Source organism: Acinonyx jubatus, chromosome E2 (genome assembly GCF_027475565.1).
Source record: "Acinonyx jubatus isolate Ajub_Pintada_27869175 chromosome E2, VMU_Ajub_asm_v1.0, whole genome shotgun sequence".
In the NCBI taxonomy this organism is placed as follows: domain Eukaryota; kingdom Metazoa; phylum Chordata; class Mammalia; order Carnivora; family Felidae; genus Acinonyx; species Acinonyx jubatus.
In genome coordinates, this window is record NC_069396.1 from 26,407,295 (window position 1) to 26,420,590 (window position 13,296).

Here is a 13,296-nt window from a genome sequence, read left to right on the forward strand (position 1 = left end):
ACAGAAGTATAGACAAAGGGGCAGGGAGCCATTGTTGTGTGCCCCCCCCCGTTGCTGCAACCCCTCTCCCTCCAGCTGAGGTGACTTCCAAGGGATTTAAAGGCCCAGGATGTTGGGGCGCCTGGGTGGCTCAGTCGGTTAAGCGGCCGACTTCGGCTCAGGTCACGATCTCACACTCCGTGAGTTCGAGCCCCGCGTCGGGCTCTGTGCTGACCGCTCAGAGCCTGGAGCCTGTTTCCGATTCTGTGTCTGCCTCTCTCTCTGACCCTCCCCCGTTCATGCTCTGTCTCTCTCTGTCTCAAAAAATAAATAAACGTAAAAAAAATTTTTTTTAAAGGCCCAGGATGCTTCCTCCCCACTCCCCTTCATTTTTACCTTTTTCTAGTTTGGGAGACATACATTAAGACTAGGACATTGTATTCTTCAGGGTTCTCCAAAGAAAAAGAACCAATATATTATATGTGGATATTATAAATCTCCTATATATGTGTGTATATAGGAATTAGTTCATGCTATGGAGGTTGAGAAGTCCAATGATCTCTATGTGCAAACTGGAGAAGGAGAAAAGCCACTGGTATAATTCAGTCTGAGGTGAGGCCCTAAGAACCAGGGGGGTGAGGGGCTGCTGGTGTGAGTACTGGAGTGGAAAGTCCCAAGAACTAGAAGGTCTAAGATCTGAGGGCAGGAGGAGATAGACATCTCAGCTCAAGAAGAACAATGATTTGCTGTTCTACTGCCTATTTGTTCTATTTGGATCCTCAATGGATTGGACGATACCCGCCTACATGGGTGAAGGCAGAACTTTACTCAGCTCTCCTGATCCTCTTCTAGTCTCTTTTGGAAACACCCTCACAGACACACCCAGAAATAACACATACCGTTATTATTTGGGCATCCCTGACTATAGTCAAGTTTACATGTAGAATTAACCCATCACAGACACTCAAAGCAACTGCATATTTGGGGGAAAATGGCAAATGATCATGCAAGCCCAAGGAAAGGCTAAAATAAGAGCCAGGACCTTAACTTTATACCTTAGGGCTGGTCCTTGGCACAGAGACAGTATAAATATATATTTTAAGGTCTATCCATTTTTGAGAGAGAGAGAGAAAGTGCACGCAGGAGAGGGACAAAGAGAGGGGGTACAGAGGATCTGAAGTGGGCTCTGCACTGAGAGCAGAAAGCCCGATGTGGGTCTCAAACTCATGATCTGGGATATCACGAGCCGAAGTTGGACACTCAACCGACTGAGCCATCCAGGTGCCGCAGTCTATAAAGATTTTTTTTTTTTAAGTTATAAACAAAATTTAAAGAACAAAGCAAATCCCCAGCAAACCCTGGGAAGTGGGGGGAATCTGATCTTCACATTCACAATATAATTAAATTCAAGTATCCATGGGCACCTGACTGGCTCAGTCAGTAGAGCATGTGATTCTTGATGTCAGGGTCATGGGTTCAAGCCCCATGTTGAATGTGGAGCCTACTTAATTAAAAAAAAATCGGGGGTTCCTGGGTGGTGCAGTCGGTGGAAGGTCCAACTCTTAGTTTTGGCTCAGGTCACAATCCCACAGTTTGTGAGTTCGAGCCCCACATCAGGTTCTGCTCTGATGGTGTGGAGCCTACTTGGGATTCTATCTCTCCTTCTCTCTGTCCCTCTCCTGCTTTTGCTCTCTCAAAAATAAATAGAAACTTTAAGAATTCAAAATATGCACAGTTTTTCCCAAAAAATTTACAAAGCTTACAAATAAATAAAAAGTACAGTCCATCCAAAGGGAAAAAGTAAATCAACACAGTCTCTTACAATGACCTAATGGCAAATATACTAAACAAGTCTTTTTTTTTTTAAATTTATTTTTAACGTTTTATTTTATTTTTGAGACAGGGAGAGACAGCATGAACGGGGGAGGGTCAGAGAGAGAGGGAGACAGAATCTGAAGCAGGCTCCAGGCTCTGAACTGTCAGCACAGAGCCTGACACGGGGCTCGAACTCACGGACTGAGAGATCATGACCTGAGCTGAAGTCGGATGCTTAACCGACTGAGCCACCCAGGCGCCCCCTAAACAACAGTCTTAAAACACTTTAAAAAGAACAGTCTTAAAGATGCCAAAAGAAATTGAGCTGAAAAGAACAATAATTGAGGTGAAAAATTCACTAGGGGGATTCAAAGACAGATTTGAGCTGGCAGAAGAATCCTGAATAATCTTGAATATAGGACAAAGGAAATAACAGAGTCTGAGGAAACCAAAGAAAAGAGAATGAGGAAAAGTGAACAGAGACTGAGGAACCTGTGGGATACCATGAAGTATACAACATACACTTTTTGGGAGTCCCAGAAGGAGGGAAGAGCCAGTGTGGAAAGGAGAAAAAGATTGGAAATTGAGAGAAAAAGAATGGAAACTGGGGGAGGCCAGAGAGAACATGTGAAGAAATAGTGGATGGAAACTTAACAAATTTTATGAAACACATGAATATCAACCTCCAAGAAGCTCCACAAATGAAGTAAAATGAATTCAAAGAGACCCACACAAACACATCAACCATCAAAAGACAAACTCTCAAAAGCAGCAGGAGAGGGAAGCTACTCATCATGTACAAGGGATCCGTAATAACATTATCAGCAGATTTCTCCTCAAAAATTTTTGGAGGCCAGAGTACAGTGAGCAGATATATTTAAAGGGCTAAAAGAAAACACTGTCAACCAAGAGTCCTGTAACTAACAAAACTGTCCTTCAAAAGTGAGGGAGAATGAAGACATTCCCAGCTAACAAAAGTGGAAGGAGTCTGTGACTAGACGTGTCTTGCCAAAAATGCTCAGGGGATTCCTACAGGGTGAAAAGAAGGAACACTCAACAAGAACTTGAAGCCAAATGAAGAAACAAAGATCTCAATAAAGGTAAATACATGGTCGATTATAAAAGCTAATTATTATTGTAACCATGGCTTGTAACTCCACTTTTTTTCTGCATAATTTAAGAGACTAATGCATTAAAAATCATTAGTTTACATTTTTGGGTATATAATGTATAAAGGTATATTTTTGTGATAACAGCAAGGGTGGAGCTGTAAAGGAGCAGAGTTTTTTTGTATAAATTCAAATTAAAGAACTTTAGGATATCAAGTGTAATGCCCATGGTGACCACAAGGGAAATAGTCATACACAAAAGGAAATTAGGAATTAAAAAATAAATAAAAAGTCAACTAATACAAACACAAAGGAAGACTGTGATGAGGGACAAATGAGGGACAAAAAAGAAAAAAAAAGCCCTAAGTTGTACAGAAAACAAAATGACAAAAGTCCCTCCTTACCAATAGTTACTTTTAAATAGTCAAAAGACCTAGATTGGCAAAAATGGATAAACACACATGACCCAACTATATGCTGTCTACAAGAGACTCACTTTAGATTTAAAGACACAAATAGATCTGAAGAATGGGAAAAGGTATTCCATGCAAATAGAAGGCAAAAGAGAAGATGGTTATCTTACTATCAGACAAAAAGGTCTTTAAATCAAAAATGGTTACCAGAAACAAAGAAGGACATTATATATTAAAAGCTGGAATGCAACAAGAAAATTTAACAGTTGTAAACATTTACATATCTAATGACAATCCAAATATATAAGGCAAAACCAAACAGAATTGAAGACAGAAACACAGTTCTACAGTAATAGTTGGAGACTTTAATAATAATATTAGTATTAGTATTATATTATATATTAATATTAATATATATTAATATTAATATACAAAAATATATTTTAATATAATATGATATATATATTAAATATATATTATTATATATTAAATATATATTAATATATTATAATATATAATTTAATATATATTATAATATATTAATATTATTATGTATAAGGGATACAGCAACCAGACAGAAGGAAATAGACACAATAAACCAACTAGATCTGACAGACAGAACACTCTACTCACCAACAGCAGCATACACATTCTTCTCAAGTACACAGGGATTTTTCAGGATAGACTATACATTAGGCCACAAAAATTAAGTCTCAAAAAAAAAATTAAGTATCAGTAGATTTAAAAAGAACTCCTATTTTCTCCAAATACAATGGGATGAAATCAGAAATCGGTAACAGAAGGAAAACAGGAAAATTCACAAGTATGTGGACCGTAAACAAACACATTCGTAAATAACCAATGGATCAAAGAAATCATGAGAGAAGTTAGGAAATACTTAAATATGAAAACAAAACAAACCCACAACATACCAAAACGAATGCAGCAAAAATAGTCGTAAAGGAAAATTCACAGCTATACACACTTGAACAAGAAAGATCTCAAATCAAGAACCTAACTCTACAACTTAAGGAACTAGAAAAAGAACTAAATCCAAAGCTAGCTGAAGGAAGCAAATAATTAAGATTAGAGCAGAAAAACAGGAGATTGACAAGGGAAAGGGGTGGCTTGCCTCGCTCAGTCGATAGAGTATGTGACTTAATCTTGTGGTTATAAGTTTGATCTCTACGTGAGTGTAGAGATTACTTAAAAAATTTAAAATCTTTTTTTTTTAATTTTTTAACGTTTTTATTTATTTTTGAGACACAGAGAGACAGAGCATGAACGGGGGAGGGCCAGAGAGAGAGGGAGACACAGAATCTGAAACAGGCTCCAGGCTCTGAGCCGTCAGCACAGAGCCCGACGTGGGGCTCGAACTCACAGACCGCAAGATCATGACCTGAGCCGAAGTCGGATGCTCAACCAACTGAGCCACCCAAGTGCCCCCCCCCACCAAAAATTAAAATCTTAAAAAAAAAAAAAAATAGGGGCACCCGGGTGGCTCAGTCAGTTCAGTGTCCAGCTTTGGCTCAGGTCATGATCCTGTGGTTTGGGAGTTCAAGCCCCGGGTTGGGCTCTGTGCTGACAGCTCAGTGCCTGGAACCTGCTTCTGATTCTAGGTCTCTCTCTCTCTCTCTCTCTCTGCCCCTTCCCCCTTACCCCCTGTCCCTTGCTCATGCTCTGTTTCTCTCTATCAAAAATAAACATTAAAAAAATTTTAAAGAAAATAGAAAAATAGAGGGGAGGGGAAGTCAATAAAACCAAAAATTAGTTCTTTGACCAACAAAATTGATAAAATTCTAGCTAGATGGACTAAGAAAAAGAGAGAAGACAAATTACTAAAATCAAAACTAAAAGGAGGGATGTTACTACAGATTTTATAGAAATAAAGAGGCCTCAGAGAGCACTATGAACAATTGTATGCCAAGAAGTTGGAAAACCTAGATGAAATGGACAAATTCCTAGAAACATACATCTACCAAGACTAAATCATGAAAAAATAGAAAATCTGAACAGACATGTAACTAGTAAGGAGACTAAATCAGTAATCAAAAATTTCCCCAAAGAGGGGTGCCTGGGTGGCTCAGTTGGTTGAGCATCTGACTTTGATTCAGGTCATGATCTCATGGTTCGTGAGTTCGAGCCCCGCATTGGGCCCTGCGCTGACAGCTCGGAGCCTGGAGCCTGCTTTGGATTCTGTGTCTCCCTCTCTCTCTGCACCTCCTCTTCTCATGCTCTGTTTCTCAAAAATAAATAAACGTCAAAAAAAATTAAAAAACATTTCCCCAAAGAAGAGCCTGGCCCTGATGGTTTAAGTGAATTCTACCAAACAATTAAAGATATAGAAGTCTTCCTCAAGCTTCTCCAAAAAACTGAAGAGAAGGGACTATTTCTATTAGGCCAGCATTACCCTGATACTGAAGACAGAGACACTATAAGCAAATAAACAGACAAAAAACAAAAACAAAAAACCCAAAACCAAAACTACAGACCAATTGCCCTTATGAACATTGATGGAAAAATCCTTAACAAAATACTCACAAGCTGAATTCAGCAGCATATTAAGAGGATTATACCCCCTGACTAAGTGGGATTTATTCCCCTAGTGCAAGAATGGTTCAACATACAAAAATTGACCAGTGTAATACAGCACATTAACAGAACGAAGGGGGAAAAAACCCACATGACTTCCTCAATCACTGAAGAAGCATTTGACAAAATTCAACACTGTTTCATGATAAAAACACTTAAACAGAAGGAAACTACCTTAAAATAATAAAAGCCATGAATGCAAAACCCACAGCCAAACATCATACTCAACGGTAGAAGACTAAAGCTTTTCCTCTAAGATCAGGAACAAGACAAAGATGCCTGTTCTCACTACTTCTATTCAATGCAGTACTCAGAGTTCTGGTAAGAGGTATTAGGCAAGAAAAAGAAATAAAGGGCATCCAAACCGGAAAGAAAAAAGATCTCCACTCACAGATAATAGGACCTTACATGTAAGAAACACCAAAGACTGCATAAGAAAAAAAAAAAAAAACTGTTAGAAGTAATAAATGAACTCAGCAAAGTAGCAGGATACAAAGTCTATGCATAAAAATCAGTTGCATTTCTATACACTATCAGTGAACAGTCTGAAAAGGAAATTAGGAAAATTTTGTTTATAACAGCATCCAAAAGAGTACAATACCTAGGAATTAATGAAGGAGGTGAAAGATTTGTACAACGAAAACTACAAAACATCACTGAAAAAATTTAAAGGAGACATAGAAGTAAACACATCCCATGTTCATGGATTAAAATACATAATACTGGTTTTTTTTATTTTACATAATACTGTTTTAAAATACATAATACTGTTTAGCGGTCAATACTACCTAGTGTGATCTGCGGAGTCATCGCAATCCATCAAAATCCCAACGATGTTTCTGCAGAGGTAGAAAATCCTATTTTAAGATTCGTATGAAATCTCAAGAAACCTGGAATAGCTAAAACAATATTGAAAAAGATCAAACCTGGAGGACTCACGCTTTGTGATTTCAAAACTTACCACAAAGCTACAGTAAGCAAAACAGCATGGCATTAGCATAAAGACAGGGCCAAGTGAATAGAACAGACCAAGGGAATAGAACAGAAAATCCAGAAATAAACCCTCACATATATAGTCAAAATATTTTTTTTAACGTTATTTTTGAGAGGGAGATAGAGAGAATGCACATACTCATGAACAGGGGAGGAGCAGAAACAGAGAGGGAGACAAAGGATCCAAAGCAGGCTCTGTGCTATCAGCACAGAGCCCAGACAGCACAAAGCCCAATGCAGGGCTTGAACTCACAGATCATGAGATCATGACCTGAGCCCAAGTCAGACACTTAACTGACTGAGCTACCCAGGAGCTGCTATGGTCAGAAGATTTTTTTTTTTTAATGTTTATTTATTTTTGAGAGAGAGAGAGAGAGAGAGAGAGAGAGAGAGAGAGAGAGAGACAGAGCGTGAGTGGGGGAGGGGCAGAGAAAGGGAGATACAGAATCCGAAGCAGGCTCCAGGCTCCGAGCTGTCAGCACAGAGCCCGATGCGGGGCTCGAACTCACAAACCGTGAGATCATGACCTGAGCCGAAGCCAGACACTCAACCGACTGAGCCACCCAGGCGCCCCTGGTCAGAAGATTTTTGACAAGGGTGCCAAGACTATTTAATTCGAAAAGGATAATTTTTTTCTAACAAATGGTGCTGGCAAAACTGGATGTCCACATGCAAAAGAATGAAGGTGGGCCCTTACCTAATATTACATACAAAAATTAACTCACCATGGATCAAAGATCTAAATATAGGATCTAAGACTCTTAGAAGAAAACCATGGGACAAAAGCTTCAGGACACTGAATTTGGATAGGACACCAAAAGTATAGTCAACAAAAGGAAAAGTAGGTCAATTGAACTTCATTTTTGTGCATCAAAAGACACCATCAACAGAATAGAAAGGCAACCCATAGAATGGGAGAAACCGCTTGCAAATCATATATATGATTAAGTATTAATATCTAGAATATATAGAGAACTAAAACAACAAAAAACAATCTGATTTTAAAAGGGCCAAGGGCTCGAACTGACATTTCTCCAAAGATGATGCCGGTTTCCCCCACTAACTGGAAGCAGAGGGTTCCTATGAAACTTTTCTCAAGCCAAAATGTTGTAAAGCAAAGAAGCAGTTATCATTAATTTATATGGAAAAGTTTTGAGCCTTCCCAGACTCCAAATAATACCCCCCATAGGCTTTTCTGATGCTTTAGGACACATCTTGCTAACGGATGCACAAAGTAAACGGAGATAAAGCACAGACGCTCAGAGACACAGTTCAAAGCTCTGTCAGCTTGATGCTGAGTGTGGTTCCCGGGGAAGGAGCTTGGCGGGACCACTAGCTGTTCAGACCGCATGCTGTCTCCATAAAGGCTCACGGCAAAACAAACGCGGAGCGCTATTTCTGCTTTTTGCCTTTTAATAAAAGCGAAAATCCTCTTCAGATTTCATTCGCTTAGGGAGAACAGGTCTTTCGTAAAAGAAAAATGGCACAGCATGGAACTCTTGAAAAGCAGGGGATACTTGTACACAGCCAACAAGCATATGAAAAGATGCGCAACAGTTACTACTCATGAGGGAGATGCTAATCAAATGGGGTATCTGATACCATCCCACACCCATTAGATGGCTCCTATCAAAACCAGAAAACATCAAGAGTCGGGAAAGATGTGGAGAAATTGGCTGGTGGGAATGTAGAATGGCATAGTCACTATTGTTAACAGCATGAAGGTTCCTCAAAACATTTACATTAAAATTACCCTATGACCCAGCAATTCCACTTCTGATGTACACCCAAAAGAATTGAAAGCAGTGTCTCAAAGAGATATTTGTAGACCCAAGTTTATGGCAGCATTATTCACAAGCACTAAAACATAGAAGCAACCCAAATGTCCATTGACAGATGAGTGGATAATTTTAAAACTTAAAAAAAAATGTTTTTAAACAGCACAGCAATGAGAAGAATCCACAACTACCAAAGTCTGTAGAATATCTGTGGAAAGGAGCTACCTGTTCTGAACTGTTTTAATGAAATCTTCCATAGAGTTTTACATACTAGTTTTTGACCACTAAGAGCACAGAATTTCTCATGTATGTTTGTGTCTCCAGTGGCTAGTGTAACCCTTAAGATCTACCCACTTGTTTCTGAAAAGTCTACATCAAATCAAGTTAGCTTTGATCTAGCCCACTTATATTTAAAAAAACAAACAAAAAAACCCCTAAAAACAGACTTGATTTCCTTCAGAAATCTGTTATAAACACTTTTGTTAAATTTTAAAAAGAATGTTTTAAGTTTATTTATTTTGAGAGACAGAGAGAGTGGAGGAGGGGCAGAGAGAATCCCAGGCAGGCTCCGTGCTGTTAGCACAGAGCCCCATCTGGGGCTCGAACTTATGAACCATGAGATCACGACCTGAGCTGAAACCAAGAGTAGGATGCTCAACCGACTGAGCCACCCAGGCACCCCTCTTTTGTTAAATTTAAACATCGCAAGTTAGATAAAATTGTCACTGATTTTTTTCATGGGTATCTTTTACATTGTCAGCTGATTCCAATTCGTTGATATGTTGTCAGCTGGATTTCTGCTTGGAATCAGCTGCCACCTCTTGGTGTCTCAGCTAAGAATGCCTATCTCAGTCCCCCCTGGAAATCCACCACCACACAATGAAATATTATTCAGCCTTAAAGAGGAGGGAAATTCTGACACCTGCTAAAACATGGATGAAATCTGAAGACACTAAGAGAAAGAAGTCAGCCCCCCAAAGACAAATACTGTATGATTCCACTACATGAGAATCTTAGAGTAGTAAAATCAGAGAGACAGAAAGTGAAATCTTGGTTGGCAGTGGGGAGGGGGGAAGGGGGAGTCACTGTTTGATAGATGCGGAGTTTCTGTTTTGCAAGTAAAAGAGTTATGAGATGGATGGTCTTGATGGCTGCCTAACGTTATGAATATTTAATGCCACTAAATGGTTTACTTAAACATGGTTAAGACAAGTAGATTTTACATGACATGTATTTTACCAGAAGAAAAAAGTTTGAAAAAAAAAAATCCACAAGCGGATTCTCTTACAGTTCTGGAGGTCAGAAGTCTTAAATAGGCTGGCAAAGTGGCGTTCTTTCTGCAGGCTCTAGAGGAGAACCGTTTCCCTGACTTTTCCGGCTTCTAGAGGCTTCTGTGTTCTCTGGTTTGTGGCCTCCTTCTGGCAAGAGCACTCCTCTGACCCCTGCTTCCTCACACACCCCCTGCTGTAACTCCTCCTACGAGGAGCCCTGTGATTATATGGGGCCCACCTGCTAATCCAGGAGAGGCGCCCCGTCCTAGGAGTCTTTACTTGTCACACCTGCAAGTCCTTCGCCACGTAACAAAACAGATTCATAGCTTCTGAGGATCAGGGCGTGGGCATATTTGGGAGGCTATTATTCTGTCGGCCACAGTTGTCTGCAGAACCTTCCACAGGAGTGCGTGAAGGCAGAGGAGCAAGGACTTCAAACAAAACAGAGAGACAGCCAGATGTCTGGCAACAGGTTTCTGGTTAAACAACAGCTCAGACATTCTGTAGGACAGTACGCAGCCATAAAAGGAATGAACTAGATGACGTGGAAGGATGTCCGTGGTGTATATTTGAGAGAGACAGATTTCAGAAATTCAAAATTCATTTGTTCCACAAATATTTTCAATGTTTACCATGTGCCAGGAGCTGGGAACACAACAGGTCAATTAGACAGGAGGAGTTTACAGTCCCTTTCCATACGAGAATGACACCAAAATGCGGGTGTGCATGAAAAAAAAAATCTGGAAAGTAAACACTAAATTGTTAACAGTGAGCAACTCGGGAGAGGAAAAGCAGCAAGTTTTCTCTGTTTATTTGGATGAGGGAGGGAAGGAAAGGAGAGAATGGGGGAAAAAAAGAAAGCAAAAGGAAGGAGGGAAAGAAAGGCAGAGCAAAAGAACAACCTGATTCGTGTTAACTTGGAGAAGGGAAGGCACGTGGGGCACTGAGCCAAGTATCTAGCGGAGCAGAGCGTCCCTCCCTCCCCCAGCGGGAACTGGCAGCTCCTGCGGATACAATTCTTCACAGCCCTCCTATGGCACCCGGCCCTGTGCCTGTCCGCGGGAGGTGATCAGTGACATATCGTCGACAAGCCAAGTCACAAAGGGGAGCACCAGTAAAGGTGTAGATGAAGCCTAAACAGGACAAGCGAACAACCTGCCAGGGTTCATCTTTGACCCCCTATGGCAACAGGCACCTCCACCGAGCCTCAGCTCCATACCAAGATTCCTCTTCTCCCATTTGTAACTGTTTCAGCTCAGCCCCTGGGATTTTCTAGTTTATTCAAAGCAGGGGCTCTGCAGTTCGAAGAACTGGGTGGAAAGTCAAGGTCACTATTTCAGCCATGGTGGTCTCCATGATGAACTTGTGGTCTGCTACTTCTTTGCCCTGAACTGTAGCCTCTGAGCTGGCCTTTCTGCTTTCTGCATGTGTGTCTGGGGCTGGTGTTTTGCGGGGTGCAGGGAAAATGGGGGGGGGTGAGGCCTGGGGTCCAGGGGCCCGTGTTCCCCTGGGAAATACTGTTTCAAAATCACACACCTGGCAAACGGGCTGTCCGGGAACTCAGCCCAGGAACAAACAAAACAAGCTTGTGTCTCTTCATTTTACTCTTGGTTCTCACTGTTCTAGCAAAAAGGCACTGGACTGGAGTATCTGAGACAGTCACATGTTTTACTCGGAAAACAAGGAACCTCTGATTTTCGTGGGGGAACAGTGAGAATTATCACTTCCCTTTAGTGCTCTAAAGCATAGCCTGAAACAAGGAAAACCTCATTTCAGTTTGTTGTGTCTCCTGGAACACCTTCCTCACCCTTCTTAGATGTGTAGTTGCATAAAAGTAAAACTGCTCCCAAAGCGGAGTTGGGTTCAGCCTGCCCAGCCCTCTGAGACATGTCCCTGCCTGCTTACAGCCCTGTCCTGTCTCCTCCCAGGTCCCCCTAATGCACTTCCTGGCACCTTCCTGCCCCAGGCCCTTTGAACTTGCTATGCCCTCTGCCTGGAACACTCCTGTCCCAGATGTCCTCATATTTGTGTCTTTCCTTTAAGTCTCTGCTCCAGTGTCATCTTTTCAGGGAGCTTCCCTGACCACCCCCTTTAGAATTGCAACTCCTAACCCTGCTTAATTTTTCTCCATAGTACTTGTCACTTGCAAATAGATCACTTTTTTATTTTGCTTATTATCTACCCTTTTTTTAATGTTAAACCCCATGAGGGCAGGGAATTTTGTCTGTTTGCTAACCATTGTAAACCCAGTCATAGAATAATTATTGAATCTGAATCTTTATAGAGGAGTTTTGCATTATGTATCTCAAATCTTATAAATATGTTAGTGATCCCACCCAGCTAGTCCACACCTAGAAATTTATCCCTGGGAAGTAATCACAGATGTGTGCAAAGATATAGTTAGACATGTTGCAAAAGCAAAACACTGGAAATAATAAGAGCTGACATTTAATTAGCACTTACCATGTGCCAGACCCTGTTCTAACCATTTTACGCATATGAACTCTTGAAACCTCTATAACCGACCTGTTATTGTCTGGATCTTACAAGCCAGGAACCAGGCAGAGGGACTGAAATATAAGAAATACAGCCATGAGGGGCGAATGGGTGGCTTAGTCGGTTGAGTGTCCGACTTCGGCTCAGGTCATGACCTCACGGTTTGTGAGTTCAAGCCCCGCGTCAGGCTCTGTACCAACAGCTCAGAGCCTGGAGCCCGTTTTGGATTCTGTGTCTCCCTCTCTCTCTGACCCTCCCCCGTTTATGCTCTGTCTCTCTGTCTCAAAAAAATAAATAAAGTTTAAAAAAAATTAAAAAAAAAAGAAATACAGCCATGATTTATGTGGTGTGTCTGACTCAAGACCATACTCTTAACTACTCTATGGGTTAAATGAGCTATGCTCCACCCATATTGAGGCAGTCAATGCAACCATTTAAAAGGATGGTGTTGAGGCACCTGGGGGGGACTCAGATGGTTAGGCACTCAGGTCATGATCCCAGTATTGTGAGATCTAGTCCCGTGTTGGGACCGATGCTGAGCATGGAACCTGCTTCTGATTCTCTCTCTCTCCCTCTGTGCCCCTCCCCAACTCTCAAGCACACTCTCTCTCTGTCAAAGAAAAAAAAAACAGGGAGAAAACATTTTTAAATTAAATGATGGTGTAGACAAAGTACTTTTTGGTGGGGAGAGGATGAAATTATATACAAATTATGTATTCATACACATTGTACGGAAGAAAATGGCTTTACCAGATTCTCAAAAATGTTCAAGAATCAGGGTTGTAGACTAATTTTTCCACATACATAGATTCATGTGAATATATCTTACACATGGCTTGTCAATATTGTT

At 40.8% G+C, this 13,296-nt stretch overlaps 1 protein-coding gene across 2 annotated transcripts in view; it reads right to left on the bottom strand.

Moving 5' to 3' along the window:
* The window catches only part of NDRG4 (NDRG family member 4), an 80,000-nt gene extending 69,590 nt beyond the window's left edge, over positions 1-10,410 (bottom strand). The window contains exon 1 of one of the 2 annotated variants that reach the window (XM_053210358.1): positions 10,189-10,410. The gene's annotated coding sequence lies outside the window, so the exon portion shown is untranslated. Of the gene's footprint in view, positions 1-9,967 lie in introns of both variants that reach the window. The other variant, XM_053210357.1, reaches the window with a different exon arrangement.
* Between the last annotated feature and the right edge of the window lie 2,886 nt (positions 10,411-13,296).